At 33.2% G+C, this 14,559-nt stretch overlaps 1 protein-coding gene and 1 long non-coding RNA gene across 2 annotated transcripts in view; one reads left to right on the top strand and one right to left on the bottom strand.

The window, feature by feature from the left end:
- LOC127724783 (uncharacterized) overlaps positions 1–7,152 on the top strand; it is a 66,673-nt gene extending 59,521 nt beyond the window's left edge. The window contains exon 2 of the long non-coding RNA XR_007992688.1: positions 6,858–7,152. This is a non-coding gene — a long non-coding RNA (uncharacterized LOC127724783). The remainder of the gene's footprint in view (positions 1–6,857) is intronic.
- Positions 7,153–9,655: 2,503 nt separating this feature from the next.
- The window catches only part of LOC127724644 (uncharacterized), a 336,855-nt gene continuing 331,951 nt past the window's right edge, over positions 9,656–14,559 (bottom strand). The window contains exon 36 of the mRNA XM_052231669.1: positions 9,656–11,573. The gene's annotated coding sequence lies outside the window, so the exon portion shown is untranslated. The remainder of the gene's footprint in view (positions 11,574–14,559) is intronic.

The following is a 14,559-nucleotide window of genomic DNA, read 5'->3' as shown; positions in this document are numbered from 1 at the left end:
TTTACGTGGATTTTTCAAAAAGAATTTATGAGTATGCACCATCAGGATTCAAAAATATTTCAACCTGTCCTTATTAGATGTTATTTCATTATAATTCTTTAAACTTACAAATCGAAGATGCTAGCTTTTGTGAATTGTATTACAAAAAAAAAACTTCATATAAGGTAATCTTTATTCTCAAGTAGAAAGTTTATATAAAAAGTTTATGCCGTAGCCACAGCCGGATTTTTATCCCTTGTATCGGATTCTTCTTTCATTCTTTCCAAAAATGATTAATCTAAGGTTAATATTTTTTTTAAATTTAAACAGTGTTAGCCACCGAGCTTGTTCATTTCTTACTATGTATTAGATACAATACAAAGGTAACAAAGAAACAGGCCGGTAACAACCGTTGCCGGATAGTTTTTCTGCACGAGTAGTCAGGTCAAGGTCCGAGGCGATAGCTGAGGACCTTGACCTGACTACAAGTGCAGAAAAACTATACGGGAGGTTGTTTCCGGCCTGTTTTTTGTTACCTTTGTTTTGTATCTGACTTGTACGACGTTTCAAGAAAGAAGAAGTACATTTTGCATTTAGAAGAAGTAGCAAAAGTAAAACTTAAATGACCATATACCACTTAATGTAAGTTACTAAGTAACAGTTAAAACAATTTTTTTTCACTTCCCTTCAGTCGAGAGTTTTTTTCTCAAAAAATTCAAGAATCTAATAACTTTATAAAATATAACCATTTCAAGTAAAAGATGAATGTTGTACACATTTGAGACTTTTTAAAATGCAACTTCGCAAGTAAGCAATGTATGAAAAAAAAATCAGAGGTAAGCAAGCTACCATTTGATTTTTATTGGGGAAAAACGGAAAGGGGGGGGGGGGGGGTAAAATAAATTGGCATGATCTTTTTTTTGTTGAAAATGCAGGATGTGTCATTCCATCCCCCCATTCCCTCTTTAAAAAAAATCGTAAAAATCGTACGTTTGCCGTCAAATATATGAATTCAATATATATTAATTCAATATTTATGAAGTCAATAACAATATAAATGTATCAAAAGAATGAATTTCCTATTTCATTAGTGAATGAAATGACATGAAAAAATGGATTTCGTCTTGTTATTAGATATATATAGGCATATATTTTGGATTTACATGTACATGTAAAAAAAAATCATGCTTATGGTTTTTATATGTCTCTGTTAGTGTTGAGCAGGATTAAACACGTGTCACTTTATGATCCAATCGCAGCTTACCGTCCAAAATTGATGACATAAGTTGAATGATTTTCTTCAAAATTTGCTGCCTATTTGAACATGTATTACACGGACACTTTTTATCCATAGGATCAATCGTGCATTGGTGAGTTGATAGGGATTTTACCTTTTGATTAGATTTGATTTTTTTTATATATATTTCCTGTCTTTTTTATTGAAATATAAACGTCGGTGCCGGCATTTCTTTACTTACAGAATACTATTCACGTCCATATCTTGAAAAAAAAATACACATTTACGGACCGACCATTTAGCTTCAAAAGGGGGGTATGTTCTTTTTTGAGTAAGAAATTTATTTAGTTTTTCAACGCTATCACCCAAATATTTATTTTTCGAAATTAGCACTACATGTATTATATACGATATTCGGAAAATCAGGAATCAGAACATTATTTTGTCATCTGCTTGACACAATATATTTTGTCTCATAAAATTGGGGATCAAAATATCTTTTTAGCAAAAAAACCATAACCCCTCTTTTAAATTTAAATGGTCAATTCCTTAATTAGACTACTGATATGAATAGTAATTTACTGGAATTGTTTGAACACAATATAGTTATTGATGCTAACGTAAATATTTTAATTAAAAAGACAGGAAATATGTCGGTGAAACAAAAAGTTCAAATCTAATTGAAATTTAAAGTGCCCATGAACTGACTGATCATGCACGAGTGATTCTATTCATAAAAAGTGTCCGTGTAACAACTAAAAAGTGTCCGTGTATCATCTTAAAAGTGTCCGTGTAACACCCGTTAATGTACTGTTTTTCTATAGCTCTGCTGGGGGCAAAGTCGTACAAATAGAGATGAAGGTTTTTTTTGAAAATTAATGTTCTTTATTCTAATATATTGGCTGTATCTGCCTTTTACAAATAAGACAATAACATTAATTGAAAAAGGAGACGTGGAATGGTTTTCACTGAGAGGACTTTAAAACAAAGTCCAAATGAAATAGATTTGACCAACTATTGGTTACTATACACTTCACAATGAACAAAACCCATACCGTATTAAAATTGCCTGATTTATGACAAAATCATAAACAAATATGTCAGGCAGCAACTTACGACAGCCGCTATATTACATGTTCCTGACCAGGGACAGACACATATATATTGAGGCGGGCTTAAACATGTTTGTGAGCACTCAAACCTCCCTTAACATGGTGCCGTGGTGTAGCAATACAACATTTATTTTTTGCAGAGAATGATAACTCATTTATATTTCATTTTATCTAAAGGTTGAAAGAGAATTCATTCACTTAATGGTTCTAAATATTCAATGCGGAAAAATTCTCTTGCCATTACCTCCTTCCTTCCCTCCACCCACAACCCATCCCCGAAATCTTCATCACTTATATGCAAATGCTGACTAATGTTGTATGGTTAAAACATTTGGTTGAGGCAATCTAAAGTTTGAGAACAGAAACGACAGCTTTAGCTTTTTTTCATTTATAAAAGGGCATTACTCAAGAACGGTAACAGTGACGCTACCCAATTTATAACTTGATCTGTGTTTTGTGGTGATAAGCATTTCGTGTAAGTTTTAAAACATTTGGTTAAGGCATATTAAAGTTAGAGAACGGAAACCAATTATTGGGACTTTCTGGACGGACGGGAGAGACGGGTCGGACGGACATGGGTAACATTTAACGCTACGTCAGGGCAGAACAACAGGTCAGTAAAACAGTGACATGCCTTTCCGAAAGTTACAACATTTGCCAGCTTTTGTATATGCCGTATTCATATTGTATACATCAGGTATGTAAAAGATGTAATAGGACTGTGTTCAAGCCTTATATTGTGTATACATCTTAAATGGTGTCAAGCGAATTGTATTTTTATCAAATGCATAATTAGATATTTGAACCTAATACTTTATTTTCTTTAAAAAGACGGCAAATAAATATTTCGAAATTAGCAAGTTGCCATACAGTTGAAAACAAGTTGCCATCAAGGACGTATATTAGTTAGTTATACGTCCTTGTTGCCATACAGTAAATTTGTCAACATGAGCAAGTTGCCGTACCCTAAACTTTATTTTTTATGGTCTATATTTTTTAAAAACGTTCATTTTGACAACAAATTTCAGTAAATATGATGCCACACTATAATAATCTAAAAAAGTGTCTGGAAAAATAATGAAAAACAGTTGAATATCTTGCCAATGGGGCGACAGAGGACGATCGACCTCGAAATTTCCAGGTACTAAGTGGCAAGTTCTTGAGTATAACACAAAAATCTTGTCTTAATTTTGTACTTATCGGCCTAATAATTTAAAGAATTACATATCAGAAAATCATTTCTTAAGCGGTACTCTCGTCAAATCAGTAGAAATGCTTTAAATCGAATGAATTCTTACCTTGTTTACTTTTTTTTTCCATTTCTCTCCGCTTCGTTAGTACCCAATTTCCGGTGGCGATGATACAGTGATAAATCTGAATGTTAACTGTAAAAAAACTAGGTCCATTTATCAATCAAGGTTGCACTTCTATAAATATAGACAATGCAATTTCCCATTACGATATTCGGAAAATCAGGAATCAGAACATTATTTTGTCATCTGCTTGACACAATATATTTTGTCTCATAAAATTGGGGATCAAAATATCTTTTTAGCAAAAAAACCATAACCCCTCTTTTAAATTTAAATGGTCAATTCCTTAGACTACTGATATGAATAGTAATTTACTGGAATTGTTTGAACACAATATAGTTATTGATGCTAACGTAAATATGTTAATTAAAAAGACAGGAAATATGTCGGTGAAACAAAAAGTTCAAATCTAATTGAAATTTAAAGTGCCCATGAACTGACTGATCATGCACGAGTGATTCTATTCATAAAAAGTGTCCGTGTAACACCCGTTAATGTACTGTTTTTCTATAGCTCTGCTGGGGGCAAAGTCGTACAAATAGAGATGAAGGTTTTTTTTGAAAATTAATGTTCTTTATTCTAATATATTGGCTGTATCTGCCTTTTACAAATAAGACAATAACATTAATTGAAAAAGGAGACGTGGAATGGTTTTCACTGAGAGGACTTTAAAACAAAGTCCAAATGAAATAGATTTGACCAACTATTGGTTACTATACACTTCACAATGAACAAAACCCATACCGTATTAAAATTGCCTGATTTATGACAAAATCATAAACAAATATGTCAGGCAGCAACTTACGACAGCCGCTATATTACATGTTCCTGACCAGGGACAGACACATATATATTGAGGCGGGCTTAAACATGTTTGTGAGCACTCAAACCTCCCTTAACATGGTGCCGTGGTGTAGCAATACAACATTTATTTTTTGCAGAGAATGATAACTCATTTATATTTCATTTTATCTAAAGGTTGAAAGAGACTTCATTCACTTAATGGTTCTAAATATTCAATGCGGAAAAATTCTCTTGCCATTACCTCCTTCCTTCCCTCCACCCACAACCCATCCCCGAAATCTTCATCACTTATATGCAAATGCTGACTAATGTTGTATGGTTAAAACATTTGGTTGAGGCAATCTAAAGTTTGAGAACAGAAACGACAGCTTTAGCTTTTTTTCATTTATAAAAGGGCATTACTCAAGAACGGTAACAGTGACGCTACCCAATTTATAACTTGATCTGTGTTTTGTGATGATAAGCATTTCGTGTAAGTTTTAAAACATTTGGTTAAGGCATATTAAAGTTAGAGAACGGAAACCAATTATTGGGACTTTCTGGACGGACGGGAGAGACGGGTCGGACGGACATGGGTAACATTTAACGCTACGTCAGGGCAGAACAACAGGTCAGTAAAACAGTGACATGCCTTTCCGAAAGTTACAACATTTGCCAGCTTTTGTATATGCCGTATTCATATTGTACACATCAGGTATGTAAAAGATGTAATAGGACTGTGTTCAAGCCTTATATTGTGTATACATCTTAAATGGTGTCAAGCGAATTGTATTTTTATCAAATGCATAATTAGATATTTGAACCTAATACTTTATTTTCTTTAAAAAGACGGCAAATAAATATTTCGAAATTAGCAAGTTGCCATACAGTTGAAAACAAGTTGCCATCAAGGACGTATATTAGTTAGTTATACGTCCTTGTTGCCATACAGTAAATTTGTCAACATGAGCAAGTTGCCGTACCCTAAACTTTATTTTTTATGGTCTATATTTTTTAAAAACGTTCATTTTGACAACAAATTTCAGTAAATATGATGCCACACTATAATAATCTAAAAAAGTGTCTGGAAAAATAATGAAAAACAGTTGAATATCTTGCCAATGGGGCGACAGAGGACGATCGACCTCAAAATTTCCAGGTACTAAGTGGCAAGTTCTTGAGTATAACACAAAATCTTCTCTTAATTTTGTACTTATCGGCCTAATAATTTAAAGAATTACATATCAGAAAATCATTTCTTAAGCGGTACTCTCGTCAAATCAGTAGAAATGCTTTAAATTGAATGAATTCTTACCTTGTTTACTTTTTTTTCCATTTCTCTCCGCTTCGTTAGTACCCAATTTCCGGTGGCGATGATACAGTGATAAATCTGAATGTTAACTGTAAAAAAACTAGGTCCATTTATCAATCAAGGTTGCACTTCTATAAATATAGACAATGCAATTTCCCATAGGAACTCCTTTTACGGCTAAAACTGTGCCACTTTAACTATGAAGTTTCGTAAAAAATTGTATCCTAGAATGGAAAGTTCATATGCACTACTATTTTTTTCAAAGGTCAAAATATAGGGCTGTGCGGCATATTTTCAACATTTATATGCCTCGAACTTCTAAGAGTTTAAACTTATACTAAAATTCTGTACTACCCCTCCATTCAATTTGGATCTTCCTCAGAATTCAATTTAGCCGCTATCCATGTGTATTTGTACTGGTAACATTCCCAAGTTATGTCTCTTTGAGATAAAAGATAGAGATCATATCCGGGAACCAGTAGGTAAACAAAACAAAATACCCGATCTATGAATATTATATATCTCCCCAAAAGAGGCGTGGTTTGTGAAACAGCTGTATTTACAAAGTGCAACCTACACTACTAAAAAATTAAAAATTTTGCTCTTGATACTTTATTTTGGTCATAAATAAGCTTGTGTCCAAATTTCATAAAATCATATGAAGGTTTGACCATGAAAGTATTATATTAACAATATAATACTTCCATGGTTTGACAAAGTTATTGATGACTGAAATTTTTTTAACCTCAGACTAAATCGGAATGTGAACTGTAAATAAAATGCTTCGCCGAGGGCAGACTGATACGACCGCAGAGGTCGAACCCTGAACAGTTGAAGCAAGTTTGGACACAATATTCAAGCTTGATACTGTCTGAATTTGGATTGTGATCAAATTTTTGACATAATATAGGTTTCTGACACAAAATAAATGTGGTCAAAGATCTTAAAAATTTGAAATGGGACATTTATTTTACCTAGTATGGTCTGATATCCAAAATTTAGCAACATGGTTAGATTCAGCATATTAAAAAACACCAGAGATCCAATTTGAAATTTTAAAATTATTGTCCGGAAACTACAATAAGTTGCTTCGCCGAGCGCAGCTGGATACGCCTGCAGAGGTCCAACCCTAAACAGTTGGGGCAAAAATGGACGCAATATTCACGCTAGATACAGGTCTGAATTTGGATTGTAATTAAATATTTGACACATAAAAGGTTTCTGACACAGAATAACTGTAGTCAAAGAACTTAGAATTGGTTATATGATTTGAATTTATATTCAATTTTTTGCTTTTGTGCAATACACTTTGCTGTTGCGAATTGACCCCCCCTCCCCCCACAAAAATAATAAAAAATTTAACCCCCTTCTTTTTTTTTTTGCTTTTGTGCAATACACTATGCCGTTGCGTATTAACCCCCCAACACACACTTTTTTTTTGCCAAAAAAATAATATATGAAGAATTTTTCTTTTAAATTTCTGAAATCTGAAATGAGAAAAAATTGACCCCCCACAATTTCTTTTTACCCCTCCCCCCTTTTTCCCCCCCAAAAAATCTTTCCCTCAAGATATGGTCATAATCTCAATTCAAATTTCCAATGGAGTTTGCAACCATAATTACCCATTTAAATTTACCCTAGTGCTAACTTAATTTATCTTATAATAGAATTTAAAATATGGTGTCAAATCTTTCATATGGATTTTTTTGTAAAAAAAAAAGATGCAACATTTGCAGGTATTTTTATTGGTCTTCTTTTATAAATATGCATTCTTTAAACATAATTTAAAAGCGGTGAAAGGAAGTTATCAAAACCTTGTATTTGGATTACCTCCCTTACACTGCTTTTAAATTGTCTTAATTGTTCATTAACCATTACTTTATACATAATTTAAAAGCAGTGAAAGGGTTGGTAATTCAAATGATGTATTTGAATTACCTCCCTTACACTGCTTAAAATTATGTTTTGTACTAAAGTATTTGTCCATTAACCAGGACACCCTTGTTTTTCCCCTAATTCCTAAACGGTTTGAGCCATAACCCCCAAAAGCAAATCCTAACCATCCCTTTGTGGTATGGAAACTTGTGGTATAATTTCAGAGAGATCCATACACCGTTCCACAAGTTATTGTCTGGAAACTAGAAAAATGCTTATTTTTGGCCCCTAATTCCTTAACTATTGGTACCATAACCCCAAAGATCAATCCCAACCTTCCTTTTGTGGTTTTGAACCTTATGGTAAAATTTCATAGAGATCCATTCACTTAAACTAAAGTTATTGTGCGGAAACCAAATGTATCTTCGCGGCATAAATGGTGCAGACTCAACAATAAAGGAAAAAGTTATCAATAAGAGGGTGACCTTCTAAAGTACATACACAACTGTGTATAGGTAGACCAATCTTAAGTACAGTGCTTTATGCCACATATAATGTGTGCTGAAATTTAGGACCTACTTTAGTTGTAATTTCAAGATGGTCACCACATCTGGCAGTCTCTCATTATGTTGTTGTCTTTATTAATGTAGAATAGTTTTAGAGATTGTCAACATATTTCTATGAGACATGCACATTTACTTACTTGGTTCTTATCAGGAGAAAATTCTAATAGATCAAGTCTATTTTTAGGTTGAGCAGAGTAAATTTAAATAAATGGAGAATGTATCCATGGGTAACAGATGATGACCCTGCTTGCATATAACGTTATAAAGGGGCATAACTTGAGAACAATAAAAGTGACGCCACCCAAGTTCTAACTTGATCTGAGTTTTGTGCTAATAATCATTGTGTATAAGTTTCATAACATATAGTTGAGTTAAACTAAAGTTAGAGAAGGGAAACTAATTTTTGGGACGTAATTTTGAATGGACGGACAAGGGTAACACTTTAACAGTGGCGGATCCAGAAATTTTCATAAGGGGGCTCACTGACTGCCTAAGAGGGGGCCCGCTCCAGTCATGCTTCAGTGATTCCCTAAATAATCAACCAAATTTTTCCCACAAAAGGGGGGCCCGGGCACCCTGGAAACCCCTCTAATTCATCCTCTGCTTAATGCCCCCTCTGCTACAGTGGGGGCATAAAAATTAGGTCGTTTCCTCCTTACTGTAAAGCCCAGTTTTGATTGTTGATAAAATAGCAGTTAAAAATATAGGAATAGGATTTGTTGAGCATTTGGAAGAGCCGGCAATGAAATGTCTATACCTATAAGGACACTTATGTATTTAGGTATCCAGTAGGGGAAAGGTTAGGTCCAGCTCTTCATCTTTAGTTGAAATTTCAAAGAATAATAAGTAGACCTCTAATAAAAGCCTTCACTCTTTTCATTCCACAATAAATTTTAGCACTCACAAAATAAAACTAGAGGCCATTAAGGCCAATGAATTGCTGATCTGGTATCTGTGCCAAATGTCAAGAAATTCAACTCTGATAAAAAAAAATCCTTTTCCTTTTGATCTTCCAGAGCAATTAGCACTTTTACAGTATTTTTAAAATTATTTTTAGTTGTTTTTTTTGAAATTTGAAATGAACAAATAAGGATTTCTTTTTGTTCAATCTGAACGAAATGCAAGCTTTCCATAAGTTTTGGTCTGACTGACAAAGAAGTTTCAGAGAAGGTAAAGAAAATGTGACTAACCATAGTGTTCAATGCATACCAATGTGACATTTTTTGCTGCAATGTATGTCAATCAATCAACACCAAATGAGGAATCTTCGTACATAACTTCTGATTAGCTTGTTTTTGATTGGTCAAATACCAAAAACACTAAATATTCCATTTTTTTAAAACTTGCTGAACCTCTATGAAGCCACAATCTTCAATGTTCAATGAATAGGAAAGTAAAATTACTTCCATTTTTCATAAATATTAAACTAAATAAATATTTTCTATATCTAAACAAAATACAACTAACAAACAAAAATATTTAACATTTTATGTCTTTATTAATGAAAATTTAATGACACATAATGATTGTATATATATATGTACATATGAATACACGCTTTCAAAAAAACTTACATCTTTTGTCATAACTTTACAAAAATACTTAAACACATTTCTTGCATTGCAAATCTAATTTGTGTCAACACAAGCCAATATATATTTGACACTAAAACTTGTATTCTCTACAAACTCTCACACAAAGGACAGTTCTGAGGTGTCTAGAATATTTCCTTTAAAATATTTGTATTGTTTTCAGTAGAGGGTATAAAATTGGGCGGATCCAAAACAAGAGGCTCATAGGAGCCTGAATTGCTCACCTTACTTTTAGGAGTCAGTCCATGGTTTCTGTCATGTTGGCATTCTTACAGAACTTGTATACCCATCATTTTTCCTGCTAACAGTTACTACCTTTCTATTATATTTTTCAAGATAAGAGGCAAATGTACATTAATTAGTTAATATAAAAAAAGAAGAATGTTTCCATGGGACACAAATGCCAAGTATGGATACTACATTCAAGCTTGATACAGCTCTGAATTTGAATTGTGATTAAATATTTGACACAGTATAGGTTTCTGACACATAATAAATAAGGTCAAAGAACTGAAAATTTTGATATTGGACTTTTACCTATTATGGTCCAATATCCAAAATCTAAATACACGGTTAGATTCAGCATATCATAGAACCCAAAGAATTATCATATCAAATCAAACAAAGTTTAATTTTCGACCATTTGGACCTCAATGTGGACCAATTTGATAACAGGCCCCAAAATCAAAAATCTTAATACAAGGTTAGATTCAGCATATCAAAGAACCCCATATTTTCAATTTTGTTGAAATCAAACAAAATTTAATTTTGACTCGATTTGGACAGATTCAAGAATTGGTCAAATAACTGAAAAATTTGAAATTGGACTTTTACCTATGATGGTCCAATATTCAAAATATAAATACAGTTAGATTCAGCATATCCAAGTACACCAAGAATTTTGTACCCTTTGGAGCTCAATGTGGACTAATTTGATAACAGGGCCCAAAATTCCAAAATCTAAATACAAGATTAGATTCAGCTTATCAAAGAACCCCATATATTCAATTTTTGTTGTAATCAAACAAAGTTTAGTTTTTGACCCCAATTTAGACCAACTTGAAAACTGGGACCAAAATCAATCTTTGATTTCAGCTTTAGTTAAAATCAAACTAAGTTTAATTTTTGACCCTTTGGACCATAATGTGGACAATTTGAAAACCGGTCCCAAAATAAAAACTCTAAATACAAAGATAGATTCAGCATATCAAAAATCCCAAGAATTCTTTTTTTTTTTAAATCAAACAAAGTTTAATTTTGGACCTTGTGGACTTATTTGAAAACCAGTACCAAAAATAAAAAAATCTAAATACACGGATAGTTCAGCATATCAAAGAACCCCAAGAATTCATTTTTTTTATAAATCAAACAATGTTTACTTTTGAACCCTTCCGACCTTAATGTGTACCAATTTGAAAACTGGCCCTAAAATTAATAAAATGCTCCGCTGGGCGCAGCTTGATACGACCGCAGAGGTCGAACCCTGAACAGTTGGGGCAAGTATGGACACAACATTCAAGCTTGATACAGCACTGAATTTGGTTTGTGATTAAATATTTGACACAGCAAAGGTTTCTGACTCAGAATGAATGTGGTCTAAGAACTTAAAAAATTTTAATCTACCTATTCAAACCATATCATTATTATTTGCTTTTATATATAAATCAGAAATAACCAATTTAAAATAGAAAATTTTAAACAAAAAAAGGAAAAAAAAATCCCCCCCCCCCAACAAATGTTTTGAACCCCCTTATGATTCATCACCCCCAAACTCAATCCCAGCATTCCCTTTGTGGTATGGTACCTTGCAGTACAATTTCAGAGAGATCCATACACTTGAACACAAGTTATTGTCTGGAAACTAGAAAAATGCTTGTTTTTTGGCCCCTTTTTGGCCCCAAATTCCTAAACGTTTAGGGCAATTACCCCCAAACTCAAACCCAGCTTTCCCTTTGTGATATGGAACCTTGTAGTACAATTTCATAAAGATCCATACACTTACACACAAGTTATTGTCCTGAAACTAGAAAAATGCTTGTTTTTTGCCCCTTTTTGGCCCCTAATTCCTAAAATTTTGAGGCAATTACCCCCAAAATCAATCCCAGCCTTCCCTTTGTGGTATGGTACCTTGCAGTACAATTTCAGAGAGATCCATACACTTGAACACAAGTTATTGTCTGGAAACTAGAAAAATGCTTATTTTTGGCCCCTTATTCCTAAACGTTTTGGGCAATTACCCCCAAACTCAATTCCAGCTTTCCATTTAAGTTATGGAACCTTGTAGTACAATTTCAGAAAGATCCATACACTTACACACAAGTTATGTCTGGAAGTAACAAAAATGCTTATTTTTGGCCCCTAATTCCTTAACTGTTGGTACCATTACCCCCAAAATCAATCCCAACCTTCCTTTTGTGGTATTGAACCTTATGGTAAAATTTCATAGAGATCCATTCACTTAAACTAAAGTGCGAAAACCAATGTGTCTTCGGACGACGACGACGCCAACGTCATACCAATATACAACCGCAAAATTTTTTTTTTTAAATCAAAATACACGATTAGATTTGGTATATCAAAGAACCCCAATCATTCAATTTTTGATGAAATCAAAAAAAGTTTTATTTTGGATCCTTTAGACCTCAATGTGGACCATTTCAAAAACAGGCCTAAATTCCAAAATCTAAATACACTGTTAGATTCAACATTTTAAAAAATTCGTAAGGGTTCCGCGGAACCAAGTGTCTCGCCTACTTTTTCTGTTAATCGCAGGCTCAACAAAAATGAGGAAGTAAATCAATAAAAATATTCCTCTTGATACTATCTTTTGATTGTAAGAAGCTTCTGTCCAAGTTTGGTAAAAATCCAGGATAGTTTATGAATCTAATAAATGTTTAAAAACTTTAACTGCAGACTGACTGTAATGTTAACTGGAAGAAAACAAAATTTCCTTCTAGATACTAGCATCTGATCATAAACAAGTTTCTGTCCAAGTTTGGTACAAATCCAAAATAGTATAAGAAAGTTATTAAAATTTTAAAAACTTTAACCACAGAGTGAATATATTGTTTCCAGGCAGAAAATCTAAGTCCATTTTAAAGTAAAATACAAAAAAAATGGATTTATTTTTTTACAAAATTTCCTTCTAGATACTAGCTTTTGATCATAAACAAGCTTCTGTCCAAGTTTGGTACAAATCCAAAATAGTATAAGAAAGTTACTAAAATTTTAAAAACTTTAACCACAGAGTGAATGTGTTGTTTCCTGGCAGAAAATCTAAGTCCATTTAAAAGTAAAATAAGGAAAAAATGGATTTATTTTTTTACAAAATTTACTTCTAGATACTATCTTATGATCATAAACAAGCTTCTGTCCAAGTTTGGTAGAAATCCAGGATAGTTTAAGAAAGTTATTAAAATTTTAAAACCTTTAACCACAGAGTGAATATTTGTGGACGCCGCCGACGACGACGACGACGACATCGACGACGCCGACGGAATGTAGGATCGCTATGTCTCGCTTTTTCGACTAAAGTCGAAGGCTCGACAAAAACCCAAGAATTCAAGAAATAATCAATTAACGCAAAGTCTTAGAAAAGTATTGTTTTTGGCCCCATTTTCCTAAACAGTTAGCGCCATAACCCCCAAAATCAATCCCAACCTTCCTTTTATGGTAGGGAACCTTGTGGCACAATTTCGTAGAGATCCATAGACTTACCCCGGTATACTCATTTTATTGTCCAGAAACCAGAAAATCCTAGTTATATGGCATCTTTTTGGCCCCTAATTCCTAAACGGTTTGGGCCATAACCCCAAAAATCAATCCCAACCTTCCTTTTGAGGTATGAAACAACAAGGTACAATTTCATAGAGATCCATACACTTAAACACACGTTATCGTCCTGAAACAAGTAAAATGCTTGCTTTTGGCCCCTAATTCCTAAACAGTTAGGACACTACCTAGTGGTACAATTTCATAGAGATCCATACACTTATCCTCAAGTTATTGTCTGGAAACCAAATGTCTTTGGACGATGATGACGCTGACAACATCATAATATTATACAACAGCAAAAATTTTGCAGTCGTATAAAAAAGTTGATGGGCTCTGATTTTGGAACTTGTCAAATACATTGCTGATATAAACCCTTGATATAAAGGAGAAGTTCTGGTAAGGGCTAGTTTTGGCCTAAAATTCAAAATACATCTAATGAAAGATTTTTTACATTTTTAAACACTCAAGTGTCCACTTTAGTCGATTCAATTAGTTTATGTAAAAGATTTGAACTGATTTGGTCATTAAAGACGCTCAAATTCAAGCTTGAATATGAATAATCTATCAAATATGCCATAAACATCACTTTTCAGATGGTTTTTGTCTAAAATGGAAGTGGCCGCGTTCGTGTTCTGTCTCAAACTTTATACTAGTATATGTTACATATTATCATCAAATACAACATATATTAAAATATTAAGACTGAACACAAATGGGGCCACTTCCATTTTAGACAAAAACCATCTTTAAATTAGCACAAATGCTAAAATTGTAAAGATTTTAGTAATATTGCATCAATTTATTATGGTAGTACCTGATGCATGTGCATTGTATTGTCAAAAACAGCCCATATTTATGGAACAAATGTGTTCTACTTTCCAATAAATAGCTAAAAGTTTACATTTCAACAAATTCAACCTCAATGTGGACCAATTTGATAACAGGCCCCAAAATCAAAAATCTTAATACAAGGTTAGATTCAGCATATCAAAGAACCCCATATTTTCAAATTTTGT

This window comes from Mytilus californianus, unplaced genomic scaffold, assembly GCF_021869535.1.
Source record: "Mytilus californianus isolate M0D057914Y unplaced genomic scaffold, xbMytCali1.0.p SCAF_14, whole genome shotgun sequence".
In the NCBI taxonomy this organism is placed as follows: Eukaryota; Metazoa; Mollusca; class Bivalvia; order Mytilida; family Mytilidae; genus Mytilus; species Mytilus californianus.
This window is presented reverse-complemented; position numbering and strand designations above follow the sequence as displayed.